At 41.8% G+C, this 13777-nt stretch overlaps 1 protein-coding gene across 1 annotated transcript in view; it reads left to right on the forward strand.

Annotated features, from left to right (window-relative positions):
- The first annotated feature begins 2339 nt into the window (after nt 1–2339).
- LOC126424827 (cytochrome P450 4g15-like) overlaps nt 2340–13777 on the forward strand; it is a 157690-nt gene continuing 146252 nt past the window's right edge. Inside the window, exon 1 of the mRNA XM_050087621.1 lies at nt 2340–2401. The gene's annotated coding sequence lies outside the window, so the exon portion shown is untranslated. The remainder of the gene's footprint in view (nt 2402–13777) is intronic.

Below are 13777 nucleotides of genomic sequence, written 5' to 3' on the forward strand. Positions count from 1 at the left end.
GCAAAGACATTCAGACATTTCGCTGAAAGTATCCATATCCGAATATAAGCCGTCATAAAGGCGAACGTTGAACATATCCCATATTAATATTCACCTATAAGAGTCGACGAGAGCAAGAATCATGGCACAACAGCACATCCATCCAAGTTGCTGACAAGAATAGCACACAGAAGAATGGAAAAGAAACCTGAGGATTTGTTAGATGATGATCAGTTTGGCTTTAGGAAAGGTAATGGTTCCAGAGGGGCAATTCTGACGATGCGGTTGATAATGGAAGGAAAAGTCGAGAGAAATTAAGACACGGTGGTAAGATTTGTCGGCCGGGAAAAAGCGTTCGACAGTGTGAAGTGAAGCGATATGTTCGAAATTCTGAGAAAGATATGGATAAGCTATAGAGCGTGACTGGTAATATACAATGTACAACAACCAAGAGCGGACAATAGGAGCTGAAGACCAGGAGCGAAGTGAATGCTTTAAAAAGGTTGTAAGACAGGGATGTAGTCTTTCGCCGCTGTTCAATCTGTCCGTCGAAGACGCAATGACGAAAGCAAAATTGTTCAGGAGTGGAATTAAAATTCAAGGTCAAAGTATATCATTGTTGAGATGCGGTGGCCACATTGCTGACCCCAGTGAAGAAGAATTACAATCTAATGGTCTAATGACTATAGAATATCAGGCACGGATCTGGTGGCTGGGGTAAGAGGAGCATGGGAGGGGGGGGGGGTATCTTCCCCCGGCGGCAATTTCAGGGGCACCAAATTCATATTTTTGAAGAAAAGAAAACTTTTTTCACAAAGCGCCTAGCATCTAGCATTGGTCTATCGAATGTTCATATGATTTTGAAACGTAATACTGTTGGTTTTTGAACATTTTTGAACACATTCTCTCATAAAAGTTTTCTGGGTGTGGTACCGCGTCATAATGTACACAACTACTGCTGCTGGAGAAAAACCAACGTTTAGGCCTCGGTTGCAGCTGCCGTCTTCTGGGTCTTGACCAGTAGATCTTGAAGAAGGCAGATGCAATCGTGGCCGAATCGTTGGTTTTTCTCCAGCAGCAGTAGTTGTGTACATTATGACGCGGTATCACACTCAGAAAACTTTTATGTCGACTGACTCTGGCCGCGGAAGCCTACGCAATTAAATTGTAAGTTGATTTCTGAACGAATCGTAAGCAGATTTTTGAGTGCGTGATGTCTCTGCCAGTGGAATCTCCGTCGCATCTAGAAATAAAAAACTAAAAAACTTTCCGCAGACAAAAGGCGATGGGGCTGACCGAGTTGAGTCGAATAAACCCGAACGGGTGAATGCCATCCGCTTAATGTGACTGGCTACATGTGCGAATGATAAGCGTGATTACAATCATTAGCGAGATACATAGATTCAGACTACCACAGTGAAAATAAATGACTAACAGGAATGACAGGTAAGAAAGATTACGAATTATCTTCTCGGTGTATCCAAGAAAGTGAAATTTTGACAGAAAATTTTGGCCAGATCGCTACACTACTAATGGCGAGCTGCACAGCCCTTGGTTAGCAGCCGCTTAATTGTATTCTCGGAATAGCGCGGAAAACGCGTTGTACGTATACGTTATAACGTCTACGTGAATAGTTACGGAATTAGTGACGACATGATGGTTTGTTAGAACGAGGAAAGAGAGGACACGGGGACATTACACAAATTACGTGGAAGAATATGAAAATTGCCAATTTATATAAAAATTTCGTACTACTAGTATTTTTCGATCTCATGCTTGAGAAACTGGAGCATATGAATGAAATGTAAAACTTCTTCCTAACCTAAAACTTTTTGCATGTAGTATCCTTAACAAGCATTTGATATTGATATTTCGTGAATTATATTCTGTCGTGTTATTTTTGTAAACGAGGTAGATAAAAACGACCATTTGTGCCAAAACAGTTTCACTTATTTGGCATGTTTTAGAATCGCTGCAATATTAGAAAGACCTATTTCGTTTTATCTAGCTGACAGTGACAAAATAAACGTAATCAAATGAAGAAATCACACTAGTCTCGGGTACTATTCGTTTCGACAGCTTTTTCAGTATTATACAATGACATTTTTATTTTGCATATAGTAAAACGTTTGATGAGGTAGTAGATTCTTTCACAGAAAGGAAAGCACGCCGTGTAAAGCTGCAGCACGATTAGATACAAAAAAAAAGAAGGATTCAAGAAATGTGTACTGTTCCGCTTTCCTCTTGTTTTTACTGCTCCCCTCCCCTCCCCCCCCCCCCCCCCCCCCCCCACCCGCCACACGTGGGCTGCGCTGGGGCCATCCTATATAATGGGCTCCTGCCAGCATTAGTTGTGTACACGCGTTAGCCGCTCCACGTATTGCGCAAGTTTCTGTCTAGGCGGCGAGCGAGAGCGTCCCAGGTAAGTGGTAGCGATGGCTTGGAAGCTGCTTGCCAAGCGATCGTCTCGCCAGATTGTCGCACTTCTCTGCCTCGCCAGTGTACAAACCCGCCATTGTCTGGGTATTCATTTTGTCGGTTTTCTGTTCCATACGGGAAAGAAAACTGGCCAGTTGTGAGTAGGCCTCGCGCTGTGAGGGTTCTGTACAAATTTCGTTGTGTACAATGACAGTTCATCCATCCCGACAACCGAGAATATGGAGAATTTTTGCCTGTTACCGACACTGATACGCCAGGTATCAGTCCCGATAATTCCAAGATTTTCGAGAATCTTTGAATTTTAAGTCTGCTCGACTATGAAAGTAACATTATTATGTAATTTACTAAAGACGCTTGCAAATCCGTCAATTGCTTGTTGTGAGTCGCGAAATAAGATGAGAACATCATCAACATAATGTTTGTAGTATACTATACATGCGGTAATTTCAGGGCGACCTTTGAAGAATTTTTTTTTTTCATATTGTTGACGAAAATATTTGACAGTGTGCCTACTAACGGAATCGCGTTTGAAGGTAGATCTGGTTTTGAAAAGTAAAGCAGATGTAGTTTAATATAGTTTCTATTAACTCGAAAATTCCTTTAATTTCCCCAGGTGGAAATGTCTTTCCTTTAATGACTGCTACAGTTTCGTGCGTAGGATTGATATACATGTTTGGCATGCCAAGCAAAGCGAACGTCGCATTAGTAGGGTTTCATGCATGTCTAATCTCTTCCGCAAATTTGTAACTGTTTTTTTACAGAGCAATTGTTTCGAAAGGTATGACAACCTTTTATAAGGAACCTCTCGAGTGGGGGGCTGCAAGTTCAGTATTTAGGAAAGTTCGTTCTAAAGTGTTGTGCTACTAATTATGAGAGAAAAGTATTCGCTGCTAATGACTCACCATGTGCATTAGGAGGACGACAGAAAATGAGTGTCTGGGAGGTGCAGAGATCAACCTGACGAAATGGACATCGTTGACATTCAAGAAATATTCGGAACAAACTATTAACTTGCACCATAAACATCAAATGAAAAATGGCGCTCCACAGTGATCACAAAGGTTCGCACCATCGTCTGAGGTGAACCCCTTGCAGCTAGTGCAGGACGTCCAGCTGGATATCCACTCCTAAGGACTGCATACAGAATCACATTGGTGTAATGGGGTGATGAGAAATGATGTAATGTGACGGTATGCAACTAAATGCGAAACAGAGTATCGTCGAGTTTTTCGTGAAACCATGCTTTAAGGCGTAGCTGCAGATAGTGTGATAATATGATTTATAGGCACGGAAAAAACAAACATCCAGAGGCGGAATTTATCCAGTGGTTCCAGGTGATATGAACTGCAATGTCGCACTCTTTTTTGGGAGGGATCGCTTGTTCTATAGGAATATGAGTTTTATGTGCAGACCAGTAATCAAGCAAGTTATTTTGACCGGGTGTTGGCCAAAAGCAGTGCTCATCCCATTGCTGTAGTTCTCGTATGCCCATTTTCCCACTGTTGCTTGCTGTCACCTAAATACTCCCTACTGCCCTACTGGAAGAACACACACGTGGAAGAATCGCAGGGGGGAGAGCACCTCCAACTTCTCGCAGCATTATAAATAACTTTGCAGTCAATTTTCCATGCATTTTAACAGTCGGCATATCTGTGTACGAATGTGTTAAAGCATTGATGTTACTTGATCTTGATACAAATCTCTTTGGTACCTCTGATTTCCAGGATTCCTTTCGTATGCATTCCTCTTCAAACCCGATATGTCGGAGTTGAAAACAAATTATTTACTGAACGATGGTATAACTTTGTTTATCTCATTTGCCAAATTTCGGACGACTCCGCAGTCTGCTGTGCATCGTCAAGTTGACTCTTTGAGATTTCTTTATCTTACGTCTACCAATTCTGTAGCACTGTTTGAAGTTATGTAACCATCCACTGCTTCCCTTCAAATCACTGTAATCCATATCGCGGTCAATTTGAGGTGCGAAATGTAGATGGTCGCTAGCATTTACACTATGTGATCAAAAGTATCGGGACACCTGGCTGTAAATGACTTACAATTTCGTTGTGCCTTCCGTCGGGAATGCTGAAATTCAATATGGTGTTGGCCCACCGTTAGCCTTGATGACAGTCCAAAAAAGGACTACAGCGACTGTCATCAAGCTTCCACTCTCGCAGGCATACGTTCAATCTGGTGCTGGTAGGTTTCTTGGGGAATGGCAGCACATTCTTAACGAAGCGCAACACTGAGGAGAGGTATCGATGTCGGTCGGTGAGGCCTGGCACCAATTTGGCGTTCCAAAACATCCCAAAGGTGTTCTATAGGATTCAGGTCAGGAATCTGTGCAGGCCATAGCAGGGATGTTATTCTGTAACGACTCCGCCGACTATGAAAGTAACATTATTATGTAATTTACTAAAGACGCTTGCAAATCCGTCAATTGCTTGTTGTGAGTCGCGAAATAAGATGAGAACATCATCAACATAATGTTTGTAGTATACTATACATGCGGTAATTTCAGGGCGACCTTTGAAGAATTTTTTTTTTCATATTGTTGACGAAAATATTTGACAGTGTGCCTACTAACGGAATCGCGTTTGAAGGTAGATCTGGTTTTGAAAAGTAAAGCAGATGTAGTTTAATATAGTTTCTATTAACTCGAAAATTCCTTTAATTTCCCCAGGTGGAAATGTAGCGGAACAGTAATGCCGTGCATTATGAACAGGTGTTCGATCGTGCTGAAAGATGCAATCGCCTTCCCCGAATTGCTCTTCAACAGTGGGAAGCAAGAAGGTGCTTAAAACATAAGTTTAGGCCTGTGCAAGCACCCTCCGTAAGAAACACGACCACACCATAACACCACCGCCTCCGAATTTTAGTGTTGTCACTACACACGCAGGCAGATGACGTTCACCGTGCATTCGCCATACCCACACCCTGCCATCGGATCGCCACATTGTGTACCGTGATTCGTCACTCCACACAACGTTGTTCCACTGTTCAATCGTTCAATGTTTATGCTCCTTACACCAAGCGAGGCGTCGTTTGGCAGTTACCGGCGTGATACGTGGCTTGTGAGCAGCCGCTCGACCATGAAATCCAAGTTTTCTCACCTCCAGCCTAATTGTCATAGTACTTCCAGTGGATCCTGATGCAGTTTGTAATTCCTGTGTGATGGTCTGGATAGATGTCTGCCTATTACACATTACGACCCTCTTAAATACGACCCCACATATTGCACTGTCTCATCTTGCAGAAACGCTAATACTTCATCTGCCACTTCTTACTCACTCTCCGAAATTCCTTGGGTTCCTTTCTGAAGGAATGTCAACTTCGGCAACTGTCGTTGTAGATATAACGCAATGTGTGTTTTGTTCATCGCCGCCTTTGCTCTGCTTTGTCAACACCTCTAACAAAGTAGCACCGTTCTGAGTTACTCGTCGACGAAGCAGTTCAATTGCGCTCCGTAGCCTAAGGCTGTGCTCACCATTGGACACCTCCGGTCCCGCCCACTGTTGCCATTGGCAGCCAATGTTGTGATTACCTGGCAGACAATATATGGGGCGTCGAATGCCGTAAACATCATCTGCCTTTTGCGACCGCACACACAAGTGGTTCCTTGTTGGTAGATTATTGATCGTTTTCTGCATGATGTAACTAGGTTTTATCTATAACGTTAACTGTTTGTCTGGCGGCATTGTTTTTGTGCGTTCTAATCTATAGATGTAGAGATGGTGTTTTGAGATTCATTATTCTGAAACTGTCATTATCTTTCTTACCGCTGAATAGAAACTAGATTCTGTCTACACCTTTCCCGAGTTTATATGGTGGGTTATTACTAATTTCCATAATATTTTCCGAAAATAATTTGCTAAACGTGTCAGTATAATCGCCATATGTATATGTACACAGGGTGCTCCAGTTCCGATACGACCGTTTGTATGAAATTCCTGACTGCAATGCTGTCACATAGCGATTTGTGGCGCTACGACCGTTGAAATTTAATAATGAGCTATGTAGAAAGCCGAAGTGCTAACACGGCTGCAGCACGCATTCTGGTCGCACATGTAAACAGTACGTGTCTGACGCTCGTTGGAAAATGGCACTGCAGCAGTGAGGCCACATCACGTTTATGAGTCCTCCATTGTTTTTGAGTGAGAATTCGCCGAATTTAACCTAAATACCACCGCTACGGTCGCAGGTTTGAATCCTGCCTCGGGCATGGATGTGTGTGATGTCCTTAGGTTAGTTAGGTTTAATTAGTTCTAAGTTAGATCTAAGAAGTTAAGTCGATAGTGCTCAGAGCCATTTGAACCATTTAACCCAAATACCGAGAGGCAGGTTCCCTGTCGCTCCTCCATGATGACATCCCAGCCCACAAAGCGAAGACCGTGAGCGAGTTTATGGCCAGTATACGGATCGTAGTCCTGTATCACACACCGTAATCGCTGCATTTGGCCCCAGACGACTTCTGGTTGTTTCACAAATTCAAGTTGGCAACGAAAGTACACTGCTATGACGCAGTTAAGTTCAATCAAGAAAATTGTACTGCAGTACCAAACGCAAATCCAAAAAAGGACTACAGCGACGGTTTCAAAATACTTTTAAAACTATTTCGGCTGTGGTTTGGTGCAGGGGGAGGCTGTTTTGAATGAATAAAGTGATTTTGTAAACATAATCCATGACTCTTTTTATTCATAGCCACACTCCTGGTGCACAGTGTGTAACGACCAAAATTTAAAGATTAAAAACAGTCTTGATCGCAACTTTTTATTTTTATTGGAGTAACCGGTTTCGATTCTATTTAAGAATCCACGGCAACCCTCGATGTATCTTTGCGAGTAGCGTCTCCCTGTCGATTTAATAACCTTTGGTGCATCTTCGCAGAATAGACGTAAGAGAGCAGCATACTTTTAGCTGATCTTAAACCAAGTAACTTTTACAGCTTATATTTTATGACGAATAACCATTTATAATTATGTTACGATGTAATTTAACTATAACGCACTTTATATCTACCTCTTGTGCTTACCTAATCATAGACGTCTTTCTCATTGGCTAGCAGTGATGTCACACTCAGGACGGTGGGCATGACCAGCCTATTTAATAACCGTTCCCTCCTTGTTCGATTAGCAGTTATTCCGGCGTCGAGGGTCGGCGCAACTTGCTCGACGGAGTCCACCCACTATTCTGGGTATATTTATTTATTAGTTCTACATTTTGTTGTATATACTTATTATTATAACGAGCTCTCTGTCTGGTAATGTGTTTCTTCGGAGTATGAAGATGGTTCTTAAATAGAATCGAAACCAGTCACTCCAATAAAAATAAAAAGTTGAGATCAAGACTGTTTTTAATCTTTAAATTTTAATCTTAAGGATGACTGATAATGTTTTCGAAAAGTTTCATGTTCACTGACTAGTCAGGTACTAGGAAACCTTAAGAAATTTAGAGGGATGAGAACTAAAATCATGAAGCTCAACATGAAAATAAGCTTCAATAAACAGTGTATTGCAAATTTTGTTGTTCCTAGTTATGTCAAGATTAATATTAAAGCAAATTCTCCTGTAATTCCATTTGTACAACGAAAGAGCAGCTTTTTATGGATAAAATCAGAAATCCGAGATACTTTTAAGACGAAAGATCGTTTAAATAATGAAATGTACTGGTTACAACTATTGCTAAGTAGTCAATTGCCACATCTTTTCTAAAGAACTATTTGTCATTGATGAAAAGATACATTTTATGCATGATCATGTTCTACATAAACATCGTACAAAAATAGAAGTTGTTATTAATAAACAACATGGGGGCTCGTTTGATCACCCATATAACTTACATAACTTTTATCCCAGAGTTTCAAATCTCACCGACATCCAATTTACTACAGGTGAAACATTATTACTAAATAAAGGTCTAAAATATAATTTAAAAAAATGGTTCAAATGGCTCTGAACACTATGGGACTTAACATCTGAGATCATCAGTCCCATAGAACTTAAAACTACCTAAACCTAACTAACCTAAGGACATCACACACATCCATGCCCGAGGCAGGATTCGAACCTGCAACCGTAGCGGTCTCGCGGTTCCAGACTGTAGCGCCTAGAACCGCTCGGCCACTCCGGCCGGCAAAACATAATTTAAAGCATAATTTAAATCATGATAATACGAAACGGATAATTGCAGAGGTAAAGGTGGCCACGAAAAGTCCTAGAGCTAACAAATCAGAAACATGTAAAGTAGTTTTAAAAACGAAAGATTTCATTACTAATGAAAAAGTAGACATAAAACGAACAAGGAATCCAATATAATTAAAAATATTAATAGAAAATTGCTTTCAGGTAATGCTATTGCCATCAAAGCAGATAAAGGAAACACCTTAGTAATTATCAATGAAGCCGATTACATCTCGAAAACTCTAGCGTTTTTTCAAGAAAATGAGATAAATGAAATCAATAGAGAACCAACCCCAAAATTTCAAACTAAGGTAAGAAAACTGATTGATGACAATAATATGCTATTTTCACCTAGTGAAAACATGGCTTAGAAGGTAATTAATCCGCAATTACCCAAATAGCGATCTCAAGTGAAGATTCATACATAAAATAGGCCTATCCGCCCAGTTGTGAATAATATGAGTTGTCCCTCACAGAAACTTAATTAAAAATTGAATGAGATCTTAAAGTCCTTTTACGTCTATCAAAAATGCTTAACATTAAAAACAGTTATGAACTGGCATAGGCAATTTACAATATAGATATACCCGATGGTGCTACACTTGCCTCACTTGATGTTAAAAATAAAACATATCAATAAATTAAACAATTGGTATTATTAAAAATAATGTCTTACAACACAAGATTATAGATACAGAAGAGATTATAAAGTTTATTAATCTACTTGAACATACGTTAGCTTTCAACGGCAACTCTCGATGTACCTCCACTAGTACCGTCTCACTATAGATATAACAACCTTTGATGCATCTTTCCCAGAACTGACATTAGAGGGCTACGTACATTTGGCTGATCTCAAGTGTTTAACCTTTACAGTTTATGTCTCATGACGAATAAGGAGACTTACGTATTGCTACGATATAATATAACTATAATTCAACATGTTATATCGACAGAGGCCATTGGTCCTCGTCAATTGTAATCTCTGACAGCACTGTAGACTACCACATCGGAATAGGACGCCGTTTCCACGGCAACCCTCGATGTATCTTTGCGAGTAGCATCTCCCTGTCGATTTAATAACCTTTGGTGCATCTTCACAGAATAGACGTTAGAGGGCAGCTTGCTTTTAGCTGATCTTAAACCAAGTAACTTTTATAGTTTACATTTTATGACGAATAATCATTTATAATGATGTTACGATGTAATTTAACTATAACGTACTTTTTGATCTACTTCTTGTGCTTACCTAATTATAGACGTCTTTCCGATTGGCTAGCAATGATGTCACACTCAGGACGGTGGGCGTAACCAGCCTATTTAATAACCGTTCCCTCCTTGTCCGATTAGCAGTTATTCCAGCGTCGAGAGTCGGCTCAACTTGCACCACAGAGTCCACCCACCGTTCTGGGTATATTTATTTAGTAGTTCTACGTTTTTTAATATATACTTGCTATCCGGTAATATGTTTTTTCAGAGTCTGGTTATTAAATAGAATCGAAACCGGTCACTCCAATAAAAATAAAAAGTTGAGATCAAGACTGTTTTTAATCATTAAATTTTAATTTTAAAGATCGCTGATAATGTTTTCAAAAAATTTATGTAACGACCAAGATATTCGCCTTATCCGCTTTGGCGGTCAATGCATTATGCTGTTTAAGTTTACGGTTAATGTCGTGACATATTACAAGCTCAAAGTAGTTAGCTCTATTGCGAAATAAAATTATTTTTGACTGAACCTAAAGTTGCGCAATCAGCGCCCTGTGGCCATGGAGAAACTACGAGTAGTAATGTCGCATTTGTCAGAGTCTTCTCTGTCAGTGTGTTTCCCAAAAAGCGACCCGCATCATCGCTCTAATGACTCCCCGTTCCTCTCTGTTAGGCTTATATGTCGTCCTTCGCGCGTCATTTTGTTCTCTTCAAAGCATCGTGGTCCGTTGTGCCACCAGGTGGTTTTATGTCACGTTGGGCAGTGTTCTTAATATTTTGGTTCACTGGCGAACGTAGATGTAACTAACGAAATACACAGGAAAGGGGGGGGGGGGTTGTCATAACGTCTCGATCCATTTATAACAAATAACATATGCATTTACATAACAAATAATTCTAAGAGATTTCTGTGATAATGTTAGCCTACCCTTTTCTTCAGGTAATTCGTTTAAAAAGTAATTAAAAAGAATCCTTACGATAGAAGAACATATGACTGATGTTAGTATGTGATTATGCAGTTTGTCTTATCTGGAGGTACAGCTAATGACAATAGAAAGAAGTCTAATCGCATCAACTCGCCAACTAAGCAACTAGTTAGATGTATGAAAATCAACGGTTTTGGAAGTTTTACACTTTACGCTAAAGAAAAGGGTGTACCACGTTCGGGTTATTCAGAAATTAGACCATGAAAAGTAGGCATGTTGCAAAGCTGCCTGTTAAGATCTGATAGAAGCTGTACAGAAAGGACACCACACGGAGCGCGTTTTATTTACTGACGAGGCCACATTCCACATCTGTGGAAAAGTTAATAAACGTGACTGTCGCCAAGTGTGGTACGGAGCCACCTACGCTGCCACTGAACGGAACCAGCCAGAAGTGAGAGCACGACTGGCACTCACGAACATTGCAATCTCTGTGAACTCTTCATTTTTGCGCCGGCCGAAGTGGCCGTGCGGTTAAATGCGCTGCAGTCTGGAACCGCAAGACCGCTACGGTCGCAGGTTCGAATCCTGCCTCGGGCATGGATGTTTGTGATGTCCTTAGGTTAGTTAGGTTTAACTAGTTCTAAGTTCTAGGGGACTAATGACCTCAGCAGTTGAGTCCCATAGTGCTCAGAGCCATTTGAACCATTTGAACGATTTTTGCGCAAGAGACAGTTACAGGAAACAATTAACCTCGAAATCCTGGAAGCACAACTTGAACAGGAGTCAATGGCCTACAGTGTTGTGGGTTGGCAGGAGAGCCAACACCGGTATGAGAGGAAGCCGAAAGGCACGCGTTTTAGCTCACGCAGGCTCGCGTGAGGTCTGGAACAGGACAAGGAAATTAGACTGTAGAAAAAACTGACGTAGCTGGTGGAATACTTAACTTTAATCCATAAATGGTGAACGTCGCTCTTGGCGGTAAATGTTTTACAGTATCAATAGTAACTGGTAATGGCGCCTTGCTAGGTCGTAGCAAATGACGTAGCTGAAGGCTATGCTGACTATCGTCTCGGCAAATGAGAGCGTAATTTGTCAGTGAACCATCGCTAGCAAAGTCGGTTGTACCACTGGGGCGAGTGCTAGGACGTCTCTCTAGACCTGCCGTTTGGCGGCGCTCGGTCTGCAATCATTGATAGTGGCGGTACGCGGGTCCGACGTATACTAACGGACCGCGGCCGATTTAAAGGCTACCACCTAGCAAGTGTGGTGTCTGGCGGTGACACCACATACAGGACAAAGCTGAGAGATCTCCGGATCTAAGAGCTGAAATCCAGGATCCGGTGTCACCTGTTTCACAGGACATGCTACAGAATGTATTCATTTCCGTTCTTCAATGATGGAAGCAATGCTTTAAAATAACGCAAGCCCTGTAGAAGTGCTGTGAAAATTTATACATAGACTGACAATAAACATAGGTGCAGAGAGCTATAAGACTACCATACCATCAGAAATAAGCATGGACTACGGTAGCTTTCCTAGTAGCGCCGGTCAGTTAAGATCGTAACCGCGTTACCTATATGTTAGATTGTGTTACATACCTGTCAGGCGCTACTTCGTTTCGATCGTTTTGTTTGCACATCCAATCAGTGTTTCACTAGATTGCCTTATCAACCGGAAGTAGTAAACTGTCTAGAAACTGAGTGAGGATACCTAAAGGGCTGCGTAAGTTACGGAAGAATTTTGTTCTAGATAGTTATCCTCTTGTCTGTTATTTAAAAATAAATAACATTTAAAACAAAATTGAAAATGTCATTCTATAATTCAGATTTTATTAAAATTGTTAATTTATAATGGGAAACAGACGTGGTGTAGTAAAAAATACAAAATACATATTTATCATACAGCGCTACCAAACACAAATTTCTCAAAAGAAAGGCAAAATTTAAAAAGGCAAAAGGGAAACATAACAACCAATCGTTGAATACATCGTTGAGCTTATATAAAATACACTGATCACCTAGAACTTTGTGGTCACAGATCTGCTATCGATATAAACCAGTCTAGTCGATGGCAGCGTGACCTGGCTAGTCAGACACATAAGCAGTGCATGTAGTATCAGTGTCAGCTCCATCCGAGAGCAGAGCGAACAACACGCGCGATCGCTCCGAGTGTGACAGTGGGCAGATTGTGATGGCCCGGAGGCTCCGCACAACCATTTCGGAAACTCGTCGGGTGTTCGTGGTGTTTTGTGGTGAGTGTGCTCAATAGGTGGCGTAACAAAGGTAAAATCACGTCCAGACGTCGTGGGGTTGGGCGGCCACCCGTCATCACAGATGTGGGACGTCGTAAGCTGGCCAGACTGATAAAACAGGACAGGCGGCGAACTGTGGCGGAACCAACATCAGACTTTAGTCATGGGCAGAGAACAGGTGTGTCTGAACACACAATGCATCGAACACTCCTGACGATGGGCGCACGCAGTCGACGATCCATCCATGTGCCAATGTTAACACGACGCCATTCAGCAACTACGACTGAAATGGGCACGTGATCAGCAGCACTGCACATAGGCACCGTGGTGAAGCGGTGCATTTGCTGATGAATCCCGATGTGTTCTTCATTCCGATGGGAGGGCGCGAATCTGTCGTCTTCCAGTGGAACAGCTCCTTGACACTTGTACTGCGGGATGGGCAAAAGCTGGCGGCAGGTCCATTATGCTCTGCAGAACATTCACGTGGGCATCCGTGGGACCAGTGGAGCTCGTGCAAGGCACCATGACGGCCAAGAAGTATCGTACACTGGTTGCAGACGTACACCCTTTCATGAAGACCATGTGTCCCAATGGCAGTGGCATTTTCCAAGAGTATAATGCCCCATGTCCTAGGCCACGAGTGTGAAGTAGTCGTTCGAGGAACACAGTAACGAGTTTCAATTGATGTGCTGGCTCCCCCAACTCGACAAATCTGAACCCAATCGGGCACATCTGGGATGTGATTGAACGTGGCGTCAGAGCTCATCATCCCCTTCCCCGTAATTTACGAAAAT

This window comes from Schistocerca serialis, chromosome 10 (genome assembly GCF_023864345.2).
Source record: "Schistocerca serialis cubense isolate TAMUIC-IGC-003099 chromosome 10, iqSchSeri2.2, whole genome shotgun sequence".
Classification (NCBI taxonomy): Eukaryota; Metazoa; Arthropoda; class Insecta; order Orthoptera; family Acrididae; genus Schistocerca; species Schistocerca serialis.